General features: G+C 43.8%; 1 long non-coding RNA gene across 1 annotated transcript; it reads right to left on the bottom strand.

Moving 5' to 3' along the window:
• Positions 1-1,384: 1,384 nt before the first annotated feature.
• On the bottom strand, positions 1,385-14,249 carry LOC128324695 (uncharacterized). Its single transcript, XR_008307040.1, has 3 exons — positions 13,365-14,249; positions 6,809-6,838; positions 1,385-1,577 (listed from the first exon to the last, which is right to left on the bottom strand). It is a non-coding gene; the product is annotated as an uncharacterized LOC128324695 (long non-coding RNA).
• Between the last annotated feature and the right edge of the window lie 1,571 nt (positions 14,250-15,820).

Raw genomic sequence — 15,820 nt, 5'->3', positions numbered from 1 at the left:
GCTTTGCCTAACCAGCAGATCATTGCTCAAGAGAGATCCCAGAGTTTGCTGTTCAAGCCGCAGGGCTAAAGCAGGAATTCTTTACATGGACAGGGACTGTCTGTGATCTCTGCTGCACAGTGAGAAGTCAAAGCTACCCAGCCATGGTCCTCTCTCTTTCTGCCTTGCTCTGAGCATCTACCACCAGCCTGCCTGACAGCTTGAAGTCCTCATCGTTCCCAAGCCCCAGCAATGATCAAGTCCTTTGAAGCCTTCTTCATGAACCTGGTGAGATGCCTATTCAACACACAGTGCAGCCTGCTCCCCCACTTCCCTCCTCCCTACTAATCACTGCCATCCCTTTCCTAAGCCCTCTCTTCTTTCTTCTCTCTCTGTTTCTCTCTAAATGTTTTATTAGGATTTGTTAGACGGCTGTAATTATTGATTGCACACACATATGATAGCTAGACACATTGCACTACACCTTGAATCGGAAAGGTGTTTAATTTGGATGACCTGTTTGAGTTTTATCCTGATGAGCAACTTTCTATAATGAAGCCCATTGAACTTTCTGAGTGTGTCTTCCTCTATCTCTGTTTGCCCGCTCAGATCCTAGATGGTCACCATCTCCAAGAACCAATTCAGTTTATGTATGATGTGACTTTCCCTCTTTCCCTCTGAGCTTATAGAGAGTGAGAATCCAGGTGTAGCTCACAACAACAAGCAGCACAGCGCAATGCATTGAGAGATTTCCCACTGCTCCTCCCCCCTGGGCTGATGGGAGCTATGGCTGGAGGCAGCCTGGGAGGAGCGGCCAGTAGCCTGAGCTTCCGCACGACCCAGCAGAAGAGTGCCGGTATCGAAAGCAATCCCAGCAAGTCCTCATGACTAACCCTACATGGGCAAGCACTGCTCTACCCAAGCTGGTCGTGAGGATGACCTCATATGCACGCACCCACACCCCCACACAATCTCTGTGAGGGACCTGAGCTGAAGGTTTGCAACAGACGGGGTGCATTTGCTAAAAATGGTTGGGAACCCCTGCTCTGTGAAATGATGAGGATTCTTGAGCCAATGGGTTAGCTACAGGGATAGATGGTCTTGGCCTGGCCAAGTCTCTAGGAGTTTATAATATTTTAGAAGATCTCTTCCTGCACCACACAGGGATGTTCCAAGAGGGAGGAAAGTGATGGGGGGGGGAGGACTTTTTCCTTTCCCATTCTCTCAAGTGCTCTCTTCAGTCCACCCACAACCATCACCAGCGCTATATATTTATTATTTATTTATTTGTTTATTTGTTCGATTTTTAGACCGCCCTTACAAAATAGCTCGGGGCGGTTCACAAACATCAAAGACCCTTTAAAACAATTTAAGCAAAGGAATATATATAGAATATATAGCTAAGGAATGCTCAGGTTTGGGGCTAGTAAATGGCCCCAAAGCTGATCTATCAGCAAAAGGCCTCAGAAAAATGTGTCCTTTCCTCTCCCACCTTCCTTCCTCCAGACGCTCTCTTCCCTCTGTGAGACTCGAGCATCATGACAAGGCTCCTGTTTCAGACTGGTTCGATCCCTGGACAGAAGCTTTCCTCCTAAGGGCTGTGGATACAATACAAATCAAATCTTTATTGTTACGCTCATTCGACCAGCAAAACACAAAGTACAAAAACTTTACATAAAAGCAAACTTGGTCAAATAAGTAATAAACTGTTAAAACATAAAACAGAGCCATAACTTCCAAGTTCATCCATTACATAAAACAGAGGGCTTCATGCATTATAATAATCTAAAATTTAATTCAATCCAACCCCATATCTCGCTTCTCAACATTTCTTATCCTAGCCTTATTAGCCAGAAAACAATACTTCACCACATTATGATACTACATCCCAATGGTCTGTTAAAAGTAATTCCAAATAGAACTGCTTAGAACAACTGGGGTATGCTGTTAAAAAAGGACTTATACATCTCTCCCACAAAGTACGATAAAAATGACAATTCAAGATAACATGGGCCGTTGACTCAACTTCCCCAGAACCACAAGGGCAGACACGCTCCTTATAAGGGATCTTACAGTATCTCCCCTCCTGGAGGATACAATACAGCATTTTGTTGCAGTCAGCTTGTAATAATGAACAGTGTCATATATTAAGTGTCCAAACCACGGCATACACTTTGGCTGGCTCAGGCATAGCATGGAACCAGGGGTCCAATGGACCTGCAGTTCTGCACCCCACTCCCCTGCTCTCCTGTCCATGTTTGGACACTGAGGAGAGGGTCCTCCTTACAGTCAGTGAGACTGCAGAGAGATGGGGGAGCTGGCTGTGCGGGCTTCCTTCTTGTCAGAAGGACAGCCCGAATTGGGCCAGAGTGAGGGAGGAGTTTCTTCCCTAAACTTCAGTCCCATCAGGCCTAAACTGCAGTGCCAGCATTTGAACATAGCACTGGCACTGCAAAACCAGAGTTAGGGGTGGTGAAATGTCACTCTGACCAAAGGTACAGAGTGGAATTTGGTGAGGGGAACCCTTTTTGCCCTTACCTCTGGTTTGCTGAGTTCAGGTGTATGGCTTTGGAAACTGGAGGTGACAGGACCTCCAGTTTCCTATTCCATCTGAACTTGGCCAGAATTTCTGCAATTCTTACAGAAGTCATTTAAGACAGGCCAGCATGATTATCCCACAATATCACAGATGACTGAGAATTATTGGCTCACCTAATGGGTTTACAAGTGAGGTCAGAGAGAATTAGGAACTTCCCAGATCACAGGTTGTATTCTTAGCCATGACTCTCCATCAGTCCACAAGACTTAATGTAGACATTTAGACACCAAAAAATCTATTGAGGAGCAACACTGCCATATCAGACATATGTCCTCTGTGCCTCTTCTGAAAGCAAATATTTATATGGAACATTATTCCAAGACATTAAAAGGAATGCAGACAATCAAGCACTGCAATTTGTTGCGAAGCCTTCTCCAGCAACTATAAAGTGGCCGATGAATGACAATCGTTATTCAGGGCCCCGGCCTGTGCGTCAGCTTATTCACAACACCTGTCATCACTTCTTGTCAGGAATCTTGTTCGATGATTTAATGTTTGCCTTTTGTGTCATAAAAGCCAGGGCTTAATTCCACCCCCCACCCCCCAGTGGAACTGTTTATTGATCAGCCTCATTCCTCTGACAGATGAGGATGCTGGCCCTAAGACTCTCCACCACCAAACAGTTCTTTGCATGTCAACACTTTTTTTGGCAAAGCAGGCAACCACCAAAGCTACAGCTGGCAGCTTCTAGAGAGTGCGCCTCCAAATAAAACAGCAACTGTGCTCAGTTCAGTAAGTTGCTGCAGGTCAGAAAAACCCAAAGACACTGTATTCCGCTCCATCTTTGCATTTAGGAGAAACAACTGGAGATCACACTGTCAACTGGGGCTACATGAACATTACTAGATTACTCAACACTTGCTAACCAATAGCTGAAGCTACACATTGGCCTGGTTCCACACAATCATTTGAATCTAGGCTTAATGTGGGTTACCAACATTAGCATGATTGTGTGAACCCATACCACAGTGGTTTATGGTCTGAGATGAGTCTCAGATTGCTGCCTTGGCATTGGTTTGAACTTCGCACAATTATGCTAATGCTTATAACTCACAATAAACCTAGATTCTAATTGTGTTTGCTGTGGGGACTGGTATCCAAGAACTCCCACGTTTACAAATAGCAGCTTTCATGATATTTATTTATTTATTTATAAATAATATACACCACCCCAAACTTCCCTCTCTGGGAGAGTTACAGCAAATTAAAACAAATTAAAACAGAAATTAAAATCATCAAACAATTTAAAACCATGATCACGTTTTTAAAAGCTTGGGTGAAAAAATAAGTCTTTAAGGACTTTTAAAAAGTTGTCAGAGATGAGGAGGCTCTTATTTCAGCAGGGAGTGCATTCCAGAGTCTTGGGGTGACAACAGAGAAGGCCCGTTCCTACAGTGCCAGACAAGCTGGTGGCAACTGCAGACAAACTTCTCAAGATGATCTCAGTGGGCACTGGGGCTCATAGTGAAGAAGGTGGTCTCTTAAACACCCAGGGCCTAAACTGTTTAGGACTTTATAGGTTATAACCAGCATTTTGCCTAGGAACATATTGTTAACCAGTGTAGTTCTTTTAATATAGGAGTAATATGGTATCTTTGTGATGACCTGGAGACCAACCTGGCTACTGCATTCTGTATCAACTGCAGTGTCTGTACTGCGTACAAAGGTAGACCCACATAGATTGTATTGCAGTTACCAACATATGTGTACTACTGTTTTGCGATTGTTTATCTCAAGAAATGGACACAGCTGGTGTATCAGCCACAGCTGATAGAAAGTACCACAACCTGCGATGCCAGGGAGAGGTTTGAGTCCAAATGCACTCCCACTGTGTACCTGTTCCTTCTGGGGGATTGTGACCCCCTCCAGAACCAGCAGATCAAAATAGTCTCCTGAGTTCTGACCCCGAACAATAAGTCTCTGTCTTATTTGGATTCAGTCTGAGTTTGTTATCCCTCATTCAACCCATCACTGCTTCCAGGCAGGCATTTAGGGAGCTTATGCCTTCCACTGATGATGTTGACATGGAGAAATAGATTTGGATGTCATCCGCATACTGATACTGATAGCACACTGCACCAAATCTCCTGATGATCTCCCCCTGATGTTTCATGTAGATATTGAAAAGCATTGGAGACAGTCTGGAGCCATATGGGGTATAGTATAAAAATTCTTCACATTTTGAAAAACAACAGTCTCCAAGTAACACCATCTGGAATTTGCCTGAGAGGTAGGAGCAGAACCACTGCAAAGCTGTTCCCCCAGCTCCCAACCCTCTCCCTGGTCCAGAAGGATACCATGGTAGATAGTACTGAAAGCTGCCGATAGATCCAAAAGGACCAACAGAGTCACATTCCCTCTGTCAATTCCCCATTGGAGATCATTCATCAGGCTGACCAAAGCAGTCTCCATCCCATAACCCACCAAAGGACCAGTCTGAAATGGGTCTAGATCATCTGTGTCCTCCAAGACTGTCTGGAGCTGGGAGGCCACCATCCTCTTAATTACCTTGCCCAGCCATGGATGGTTGGAGACAGGCCTATACAGGCAAGCCGGTATCTCCAAGGGTTCCGTATCACGGGGGTTGGGACCACTGATGCTGAAACTGCGGATACTGAGACATTGACTCTATTGGGGGAGTGGGTTAGGTTCCTGGAAGCTGGAAAGGGGGCAAAAAGGAGGGAAAGTCCCCTACCATGCTCCGCAGGTGTCCAGCTATCCAAGGATGTGCCCCCCCGGGTCCAAATCAGCAATCCTTCCATTGCTGCTGGGATGCTTTTAAATTACAGATTGGGTGATGAGAGCTTCCTGCTTGCCGCCCAACCTGAAGTTGATGGAGTGGTGATGGAGAAAAGTCATGGGGCACCATGATGAGAAGAACCAGGCAGGTCCATGGTTTCCAATGGAAAATGCACTGCTCTGTTGCCTGAAAGGGGTTATGTCATTCCGCAGCAGCCCTGTCATTACACCATCAGGGCTGCTGTGCCGCTTGAAAGGCAAGGAAGGGATTACCCCGGGCCTCAAGAGCGCCCCCTACTCAAACTGCTTCATTTGAAGGAAGAGATGGGCCCTGTTGCATCATTTTTGTAGGCCTGCTGGTGCATGACACACCCAGCTATTTCCGAGTTTATATGCATGCACAAACCATATTATACCACAGGGTTCACACAAGCGTGCAAAACTGGGCTGGGCTTCCTTAGCCCGGTTTTGCACACTCGTGTGAATAGCCTCATTATGTTGTACATGTGTTCAGATGTCTAGACACACGTACATGTGTTTGTGTGAGTGACTATGCCTGTGTTCATTTGAAAAGTGAACCTAGGTACAGGTCTCTCAAATGCATGGTGCAGATAGGAAGTGTACCGCTGTACCTGCATTCAGCATAACAGGTGAATAACTATATCTGCATACTGATCTGTACCTGTGTACACTGAACACAGATTGTATGTATGTTGAGCATAACTTGTGAATGGGGAGACAGAGAATTCAAAAATCCAGATTGCGCAGTTAACCAAACATCCCAATTAAGTATATGCATGCAAATATTGCTAACCTCAGGCCCTAAGAGCAGTGGGATTCAGATCTGCTAAACATCATAATTAGTTTGACCCGTAAGGCATGATCTCTCTGTATCCATGCCCTTGTGCAACAATGGCATGCCCTTGCATGCCATTGTTGCATGCAAGGGAGGGACTGGATCATCTTTTCCATTTCCTTTACTTTTTAGCACTTCAAAACCCCTGATAAGATGGGAGAGCCTGTAGCAGTTCACTGGAAGAGAGGGTTCCAAATCTCCCTTGCAATGTTTGAAAAAAGAAAATCTGCAAAACTACCAATTTCTATGAGCAGATTCTGCTTAAAGGAACTCATGTAACTCTACATAATTTTAAATACAAATGTACCTGAGGGATCTTATCATAGAATTCTAGACTTTCCACCAATAAAAGACCCCTGTAGTATATCAAAGAGGCATTTGTGCCTGGGTGGGGGGAATATTAAAATATAAATATCTCCCACATAAAGACATACAGACATATTTCTAATGAGCAATGCACCACTATTTTCGTATTGGGCTGTACACAAAGTATCATTTGCATTATTCTGTTACTGGCTTCAGATGTCTTCTTCTCTGGTCAGAACAATCATGATCGGTTTATCGAAGAAAAGCTGTGACAGATGTCATTGTATATTACATTCATTGCGTGACAGATTTAGCCTCGAGTTACATACCGCTGCCTCCAACAGCATCTTGCATGTAGCCTGCAGTGGAAACAAGTGACAAGGGCTTCAGATATATTTGTGACATTGCAAGGATGAGATTTTTGGGATGGCGACTGCAATGTGGTAAGTGCATAGAAGAAAACTCGTTATACTTTGAACCAGGACTTTCCCTCCCTTAAAAAAAAAAATCTTGAAAGCTCCCCTCCCTCTGCCAAATTATGAACTGGCCTGGTGTTGGATGTACATGGTGACAAAAGGATCCGATATGAGGTTGATGTAGGGTCAGTCTTAGTTGTTCTGAAACTCAAGGAAGAATTCAAAATGGCAACCCCATCTCTCTATCCTTCAATCAGAAGGCTAGATATTCATATAGGATATGATATTTCCTCCCCATTCATCTATCTGGATTTGTGATTTTTTTGAATCCCAATGGAGATTCCTGCCTCCTTCACCACCAGCATTATTTGTAGAACCCCATTTCTACTAGATGAATTAGAACAGTACATTTGGAGAAGTCTTATAGGTCAATCCCCTACTCAGTGTGGAGCTAGTGCACCCAGGATGGATGGATGGATGGATGGATGGATGGATGTCCAGCTTCTGCTTGAAGATCTCCTGCAAGACAGAGCCCATCACCACATCTAGATAAATGGCTCCATGGCCAAATTTCTCTTACCCTTCTTTAATTTAAAGCCATCTCTGCTGCCCCAGAGGGCAAGACTAGAACAAGCCCTTGCCCTCTTCCATGTGATATCCCTTCAGCAATTTGAAGTGTACTATTTTAAGGATACCATGGACAGCCAGGAAAACAAACAAATGGATCCCAGAACAAATCAACCCAGAATTTTCACTCAAGGAGCAAATGACCAGGCTCAAACTATCACGCTTCGGACACATTATGTGAAGACCCAACCCCCTTGAGAAGTCCATAATACTAGGAAATGTTGAAGGAAAGAGAAGAGGATGACCAGCAGCCAGGTGGATGGACTTGATTACAACAGCAATGAAGGCACCACTGAGAGACCTTGAAGGCCAAGCTGAAGACAGATCATCCTGGAGAGAATCTATCTATGTGGTCGCTAAGAGTCAACACCTACTTGATGGCACTCACTCAATCAATCAATCAATCAAATCATTTCCCCCCTCAGTCTTCTCTTTGTTAGATTCCTTGGAAGATTCAAGGTCCTTCAATGTCTATTCACAGAGGTTGTTTTCAGACCCTTTACAATTGGCCTCCTAGATCTATTCAGTTTTGTCTATGGCCTTCTGAAAGTGTGCCTGCAACCCAAAACTGGACACAGTACTTCAGATGAAGTCTGATTAGTGAAAAATAAAGAAGAATTGCTGCTTTTGTGACTGGTTCCTAATGGCACAGTGGGGAAATGCTTGACAAACAAGCAGAAGGTTGCCAGTTCAGATCCCTATTGGTACTATATCAGGCAGCAGCGATATAGGAAGATGCTGAAAGGCATCATCTCATAGTGCATGGGAGAAGGCAATGGTAAACCCCTCCTGTATCCTACCAAAGAAAACCACAGGGCTCTGTGGGTGCCAGGAGTCAAAATCAACTTGATGGCACACTTTACCTTTTCTATTAATACAGTCTAAAACCACCTTAGCCTCTTTCATCTTCAATCATACTATTTGATTGTTTGTTTATTACATTTCTATCCCACTCTTCCCCCAAGGAGCTCAGAGTGGAGTGCATGCTTATTTTTATCCTCACAAGAACCCTGTGAGGTAGGTTAGGCTGAGAGATACATCACTGACCCAGAGTCACCCAGTGAGTTTCATGCTTGAATGGAGATTTGAACTCGGGCCTTCCCAGTCCTAGTCCAACACTCTAACCACTACACTATGCTGGCTCATTCTTGACTTGTGTCCATCTTCTGATTGACTACAATCTTGAGATCTTTTAACATACAGTATACTACTGCCAAGAGAGGTATTTCCCCACTATTTAAGTGAGTGTTTGAGCTTTTTGCTCTCTCCTTCACCAGGAAGCCCTCTGTGCCACCTGAAAACAAAGTCCCCGAGAGCTGAGGAAACAATGTCCCCTTCCCTGGTGCACTTAGTTGAGAAATGATGTTAGCCTGGTCCTCCTGCACCTTGCTCTCTCTGTCAGCCACTAATTTTAAATTTTAGATACTGTTATCTCCCCCCCACCCCGGGTTTTTTAAAAGAAATATAGTAAGTTAAAAAATAAGAAGAATTCTTTGTATGCATTGTCAAGAGGAACATTGAAAAGAAATAACATGCACACAGGCATCCAAGTTTATATTTTGGAAACTATAGCAAAGACAATCCCAGAAATGGAAGAGAATTAGGAAATTTACCTCTCATGTGGATTTACTGAGCTGGCATTTGTTTTTGTTTTTCAAAATTGCATTGCAAGATACTGCTTTCATTAGCATTTGCAAAATAATCATTTTCCTAGAACATAATATGTAAGATGCACAGGCTATTAGAGATCATTTCAGGTAAGCAAAAAGAAGCATTATATTTCAAAAATAATTCAAATTGCCCCATGAAAGTCACAAAAGGGACACTTTCCTTTAAAAGCGGGCGGGGGGGGAGCGGGGGACCTTATGGTGTCCTGTATTCCATAATGAGGAGATCGGCAAGCTTCTTTGACTCAAAATGAAGCAACACCATGGCCTGTTTATCACTATAAGAATGCTCCAACAACTTCCTCCAGGAAATTACAAAGGGAAGTCATTATCTGAGGAGGAGTGGGGAGGGGTAGAAAGGCTGGCTAAATTATACATGTGAACCCCAGATGCCATGTATATTAAGTCCGGGTGGGGGGTGTTTACTAGGTCATTTACCATGTTCTTGTTTTTTAGAGTTTCCTTTTCCACGATTACTTGTTGACCTTAATTGTTTCCATGCCTGTGACATAAGTCTTTGTACTTCCTACTGAGGTTTAACAGAGAGGTCTGGGGAATGCTCCCGCTAATTGCCTTGTATTCCTTCCTTTCCCTTGAGTATCTGTGGCAACCCTGGTCTCACATATGCTACCAAACCCCATCTTAAATAGAAGGGGCAGCGATGCACAGCTGATGACATATGCTGAGCCAATTTGGAGCGTGGTTGAAGCAGGCGTATCATGTTGCACAAAAGGAGGACGCCAGATCAAAACAAACCATTTTCAAAGAATGTGTAGTTTAAATAGAGTCCGCAATTTTTTTAAAAAACGTAGGGGGCAGGGGAGAAAGCGTATGTGACAGAGATGTAGAAGTAAGCTTGTTGAGGACTTTGATCTCTCCCCAAGCATATTTCCTTATCTGTATTGGTTTAAAATATTCTCCACCTCCCAGGACAAGTTGCGCTGAAAATATTTTTATGATGTGGCAAACTCACAGAAGACGTCGCTGATAAGCCAGATCCACAACAGATGTAAATTAGAATGTATCCACTGATGTCAGTATAATCCACTGATATTAGCAAAGGCTCATCCCTCCAAGTAAAATTAAACTACTGTATGAATCACTATACAGGTGAAACTCGGAAAATTAGAATATCGTGCAAAAGTCCATTAATTTCAGTAATGCAAATTAAAAGGTAAAACTGATATATGAGACAGACGCATTACATGCAATGCGAGATAAGTCAAGCCTTAATTTGTTATAATTGTGATGATCATGGCGTACAGCTCATGAAAACCCCAAATCCACAATCCCAGAAAATTAGAATATTACATGGAACCAAGAAGACAATGATTGAAGAACAGAACAATATCGGACCTCTGAAAAGTATACAGTGTACTGTGCTTGATTGGCCAGCAAACTCGCCTGACCTGACCCCATAGAGAATCTATGGGGCATTGCCAAGAGAAGGATGAGAGACATGAGACCAAACAATGCAGAAGAGCTGAAGGCCGCTAATGAAGCATCCTGGTCTTCCATAACACCTCATCAGTGCCACAGGCTGATAGCATCCATGCCACGCCACATTGAGGCAGTAATTGCTGCAAAAGGGGCCCAAACCAAGTACTGAATACATATGCATGCTTATACTTTTCAGAGGTCCGATATTGTTCTATTCTTCAATCCTTGTCTTCTTGGTTCCATGTAATATTCTAATTTTCTGGGATTGTGGATTTGGGGTTTTCATGAGCTGTACGCCATGATCATCACAATTATAACAAATTAAGGCTTGACTTATCTCGCTTTGCATGTAATGCATCTGTCTCATATATCAGTTTCACCTTTTAATTTGCATTACTGAAATTAATGGACTTTTGCACGATATTCTAATTTTCCGAGTTTCACCTGTAGCTGAGTCATAGAATCCAACTTTGAATTTCTGGTGGATTATTCATTTATTTTAACATTTCTACCCCACGCCTCCAGCACACTGCTGCTCAAGGAGGCTTACAATAAAAAGAATAAAATGCAATTGAAATCCACAATTAAAACACTGACAAAAATTAAAACAAGGCTAAAAATGATTAAAATTAGAAAACAAATGCAGGTTTAAAATGTCTCTCGGAAGAAGATAGTTTTCAAGATAGTTTTCATTTTTTAAAACTCTTAAGGGAGGGAGGGAGATGTTGAAGGTCTTCCAGGAGGGCATTCCCAAGATGGGGCCCACTACAGAAAAGCCCTTATCCCTGGTCCCTGACAACCACATCGGTGTCAGTGGCATAACCCAGAGCAGGACCTGTGAGGGATAAAGGGCAGATTCATATGGGCAAATGAAGTCTGACAGATTCCCACTCCCAAGCTATGCAGAGCTTTGGAAGTCAGAACTAGTACTTTGAAGGTGTTTCAAACTTCTTCAAGGGCTGGGCATTACCTTGCTGCACTCTTACAGTGGTAGGCTGTTCCCCTCAAGCCTTTTAATTAAACATAGGCTGCACATGAGCAAGAACAACTGCTCCCATCATAGCACTGAGGCACACATTTGCCTCAGGCTTTAAGAGGAGATAGGAGAACAGCAAGATGGCTACAGCAAGGGTTATTCTCACCATCTGTTGCATAGACTTTGGGCCATACTCACCTTCCTCTCCGCACATGGAGTGAAATGAGATTGTGTCAGTTAGTCTCAGCAGCTGATGACTGCCCCGACTCTCCTCATGTTGGGCAAAGGTGAGAATGGGATGTCTCCATCCTACAGGTGTAATCATGAAGACCCTCCTTTCCATAATCAGGAGCCCACTTACCTCCATCAAGTTTCCCATTTATGCAGAAGGGTCTATGCACACACCATTCCCAACATATGCTGTGTGTACATGTGTGGTTGATGTCAGAAGGTAAGCCCAGACAATGGGTGCTAGGCACAAGCTGCACCTAGGTAATTTTGGAGCCTGGACCTAAAGATCTTTGGAGCCCCCACCCCCACTGCAAGTTAACCAACACACACACACACACACACGGCGACACACACAGTATTTTTAACACATGGGATCTTGAGGGCACAAAGAGCAACTGATCTCACAAGAATGTAAGAATATAAAACAGGTATATTTATGCAAATACGCATTAGGAGAAACATTTCAACACACAACTTAACATATTCCCATCTCATATATTTCTTTCCCCACTCCCCACTCTGTCTTCAAAGCAGAGGTTGGTGCAGGTCACAGTCACTCTCAGCTGCCCGGTACAGTACAGCAACCACACCACCCGGGAAAGTCTAAAGAGGAGTTGGGGTCCCCCATTCTTATCTCCTATCTCCTCTTAAAGCCTGAGGCAAATGTGTGCCTCAGTGCTATGATGGGAGCAGTTGTTCTTGCTCATGTGCAGCCTATGTTTAATTAAAAGGCTTGAGGGGAACAGCCTACCACTGTAAGAGTGCAGCAAGGTAATGCCCAGCCCTTGAAGAAGTTTGAAACACCTTCAAAGTACTAGATCTGACTTCCAAAGCTCTGCATAGCTTGGGAGTGGGAATCTGTCAGACTTCATTTGCCCATATGAATCTGCCCTTTGTTCCTCACAGGTCCTGCTCTGGGTTATGCCACTGTCACCAATGTGGAGGTCCTGGACTTTGGCCCGGAAGTCCAGGGGTAAGAGCAACTCTGGCTAGGCAACTATTGCGAAGGGGATGGGATGTTGGGAGCAGAACAGTTGAGGACAATTGGAAAGGAAGGTGGGGACCAGGAGGAGGAGGAGGAAATGATGGCAGGAGTGAAGAACTGGCACTTTAGTGGCTCATCAGAAGACCACCATGGGACAAAATGACTGTGAGAAGCAGGCAGGAGTGAGAGGTCTAACAAGCAAGCACCTTAAAAGACTTGGGTACGGCACGGAAATTCAAACTGCTGCCCTGCCCCTGAACCATAAGTGATATTGTGTGGGCACACTGTTGAACTGAGGGTAATTGTACAAAATAATAGTATAGTGGTTTCCAAGGAGTGGTAAGGGGAAACTTGTTAAATTTAAAGTCACAAAATATAAACATTGCTTCTTGTTCCATCCAAGCATTTGTTAGGGATGTGCGAGCTGGCTTGAGGTCAAGCTAGCTCACACTCAAACTGGCCCGGCTCAAGGGCTTGCCAAACCGGCTGGGCTGATCTGGGGCCAGTTCCAGTTTTTTTAAAGGAAAAAAATGGTGGACTTACCACCATTGTGTGGCTTCAGGGTGCTGCCGTGGCCGCAAGCTATGCAGAGCTTTGAAAGTCAGAACTAGTACTTTGAATGTGTTTCAAACTTCTTCAAGGGCTGGGCATTACCTTGCTGCACATCATTCCATTGTACACCAGCCCAAGGAGCTCGCAGGCCTGCATGGGCTGGGCTTGGGAACAGAAACCTAGCAGATTTCGAAACTGCACAAGTCCCCTTTCCCAAATTGTCCAGAGCTACCACAGATCATGAAGAGTCCCCACTGTAATTCTGATATGATTTCTTCACCTACAGATTCTCAAATCCACAGCAGTTTGGAGCTTGGTGCCTTACAAGCTATGTGTCTTGACTGAAACACTGCCTAAGAAAAGCTAAATCTGCCTGTGATCTAGGAACCCTCAAGTGCAGATCTACAGAGAAAAAAGCACACACAAATATTCATCAATGCATAATCCATGTGCATGAATACAGCAGCTGGTATAATCCCCCTTGGATCCATGTCTTCTGTACGGAATCTAGTCTCATTTGTTTCCTTCACTAACAGGGCCTACAGTTTATAGGATAATGTTGCTTGCTGTTTATATAACAGGAAGCAGGCCCCATAATTAAGCAGTTATTTAAAGTCTATGTAAACATATATGCCATTTTTGACAGAAGTTCTAGCTCCACCTGTTTTATGAAGATGTTAGGCCACCAACCGCCAATTTAATTACTTGGAGACACCTAGAAAGTAAGAAACTGATATAGGTTTTTTAAAAAAATCTATGGGTAAAAATAGAGCCCTCAAGCTAAAGAGGAACTTGAGGTATGCAAAGGCTCCATTCAGGCCTCTATAGAGGACTCAATAAAACGAGACAGCATTTAATTTTTCCTGTCACACATTCTTCAAGACTTGACCCCTCGAGCCAATGGTGGTCCTCAGCATACTGAACATACTGTGAGAGAGCTCATCATTGGCTGCTGTAGAAACGCACAACATGATGATGTCATAATATGAGTCCATGTGATCCAGGTTAATGGAACAAAGAGGGGAAACGTGATATGGAGGCTGTTGTTTTCAGTGGCAGTCCAGGCTCTGAAGCAGGCATATAAGACATATGCAGAAGTTCCTCACCAAACGTGAGGGCTCTATTCCTCGAAAACCTCACAGTTGTAGAATTCACGGTTGCGAAGCAATCGGAAAGCAGGGGGTTAGGGGAACCACAGTCACAAAAAGAAAAAGAAAAAAACCAGTTAAAAAATAGAAAAAAACACACCCTGACCCCTGAAAATCACCCCCTGACCCCCGGATATGACCCTCTGACCTCCGGAAATGACCCCTTGACCCACAGAAATCACCCAAGCCCCCGAAAATCACCCCAAACCCCTGAAAATTGCCACAGACCCCATAAATGACCTTCTGACCTCCATAAATGACCTCCTGACCCCCCAATTTTCCCCCCAAACCCTCAAATTTCCAAAAAATCTCACCAAACCGTGGATACTAAGGTCACGGTTGGCAAGACCAGCCACAATTTCCCAGTCACAGATACTTAAATCCATGATTGGGAAACCTGTGGTTGGCCAGGGACAACTGTATTGGACTGGTTCAGATGCAAAGGGAAACCATATTGGGCTCATAGCTCAGTGGCAGAGCAACTGCCTTGGATATAGAACAGCACAGGCTCAATTCTGGCATTCCCAAGTAGGGCTGGGGAAATCTTGTACCTGAAGAAACCTTGGAAAGCTGCTGCCAGTCAATGTAGATGATGCTGAGCTAGATGGACTAATGCCATGACTCAGTATAAAGCAGAATAATAGGTTCATGGATTCTGGTAGGGATGGCACCATAGCTCAGAGGCAGAGCATCTGCCTTGCATGCAGAAGGTCCCAAGTTCAATCCCTGGCACCTCCAGGTAGGAAAGCCTCTTGCTAGAAACCTTGGAGAGTCACTGTCAGTCAGTATACTGAGCTAGATAGACGAATGGTTAGAGCTGGTATAAGGCAGCTTCCTAGGATCCTATTACTCAAATGTCAATTTGACTAGTTTGGTCCATTAATGGACTTGTTTTCCATAAAACTATCTAAATTCATTATTTATGCAAGGAGGAAAAGTGAAGACAATTTGTCATTCTTTTAAATTGTTTTAATCTTTATTTTTTAAATTCTTTTTTAATGTTGCTTTATTGTAAACTACCCAGAAATATAAGTTTGGGGTGATATATAAATATGCTAAATGTAACTAACTAACTAACTAAGAGGTCTAAGAATTCTGACCACCTTTGATGTCCTGTAGCAAGATATAGCCATTGTCTTCTGTACCACAGCTGACCCAACTCCTCTGGAAATACTTAAGAAGTTACCCCTTGGTGTCTACCCCAAGGCAACAGTGTTACTGCTTCAGCTGCCTGCTCAGGTAAAAGAAGCCTCCCAGCGTTTGGTGCTTGGCGTGATAAACTGTCTCCTCTTCGCTGGA

The sequence above is a fragment of the Hemicordylus capensis genome, chromosome 4 (genome assembly GCF_027244095.1).
Source record: "Hemicordylus capensis ecotype Gifberg chromosome 4, rHemCap1.1.pri, whole genome shotgun sequence".
NCBI classification, from domain to species: Eukaryota; Metazoa; Chordata; class Lepidosauria; order Squamata; family Cordylidae; genus Hemicordylus; species Hemicordylus capensis.
This window is presented reverse-complemented; position numbering and strand designations above follow the sequence as displayed.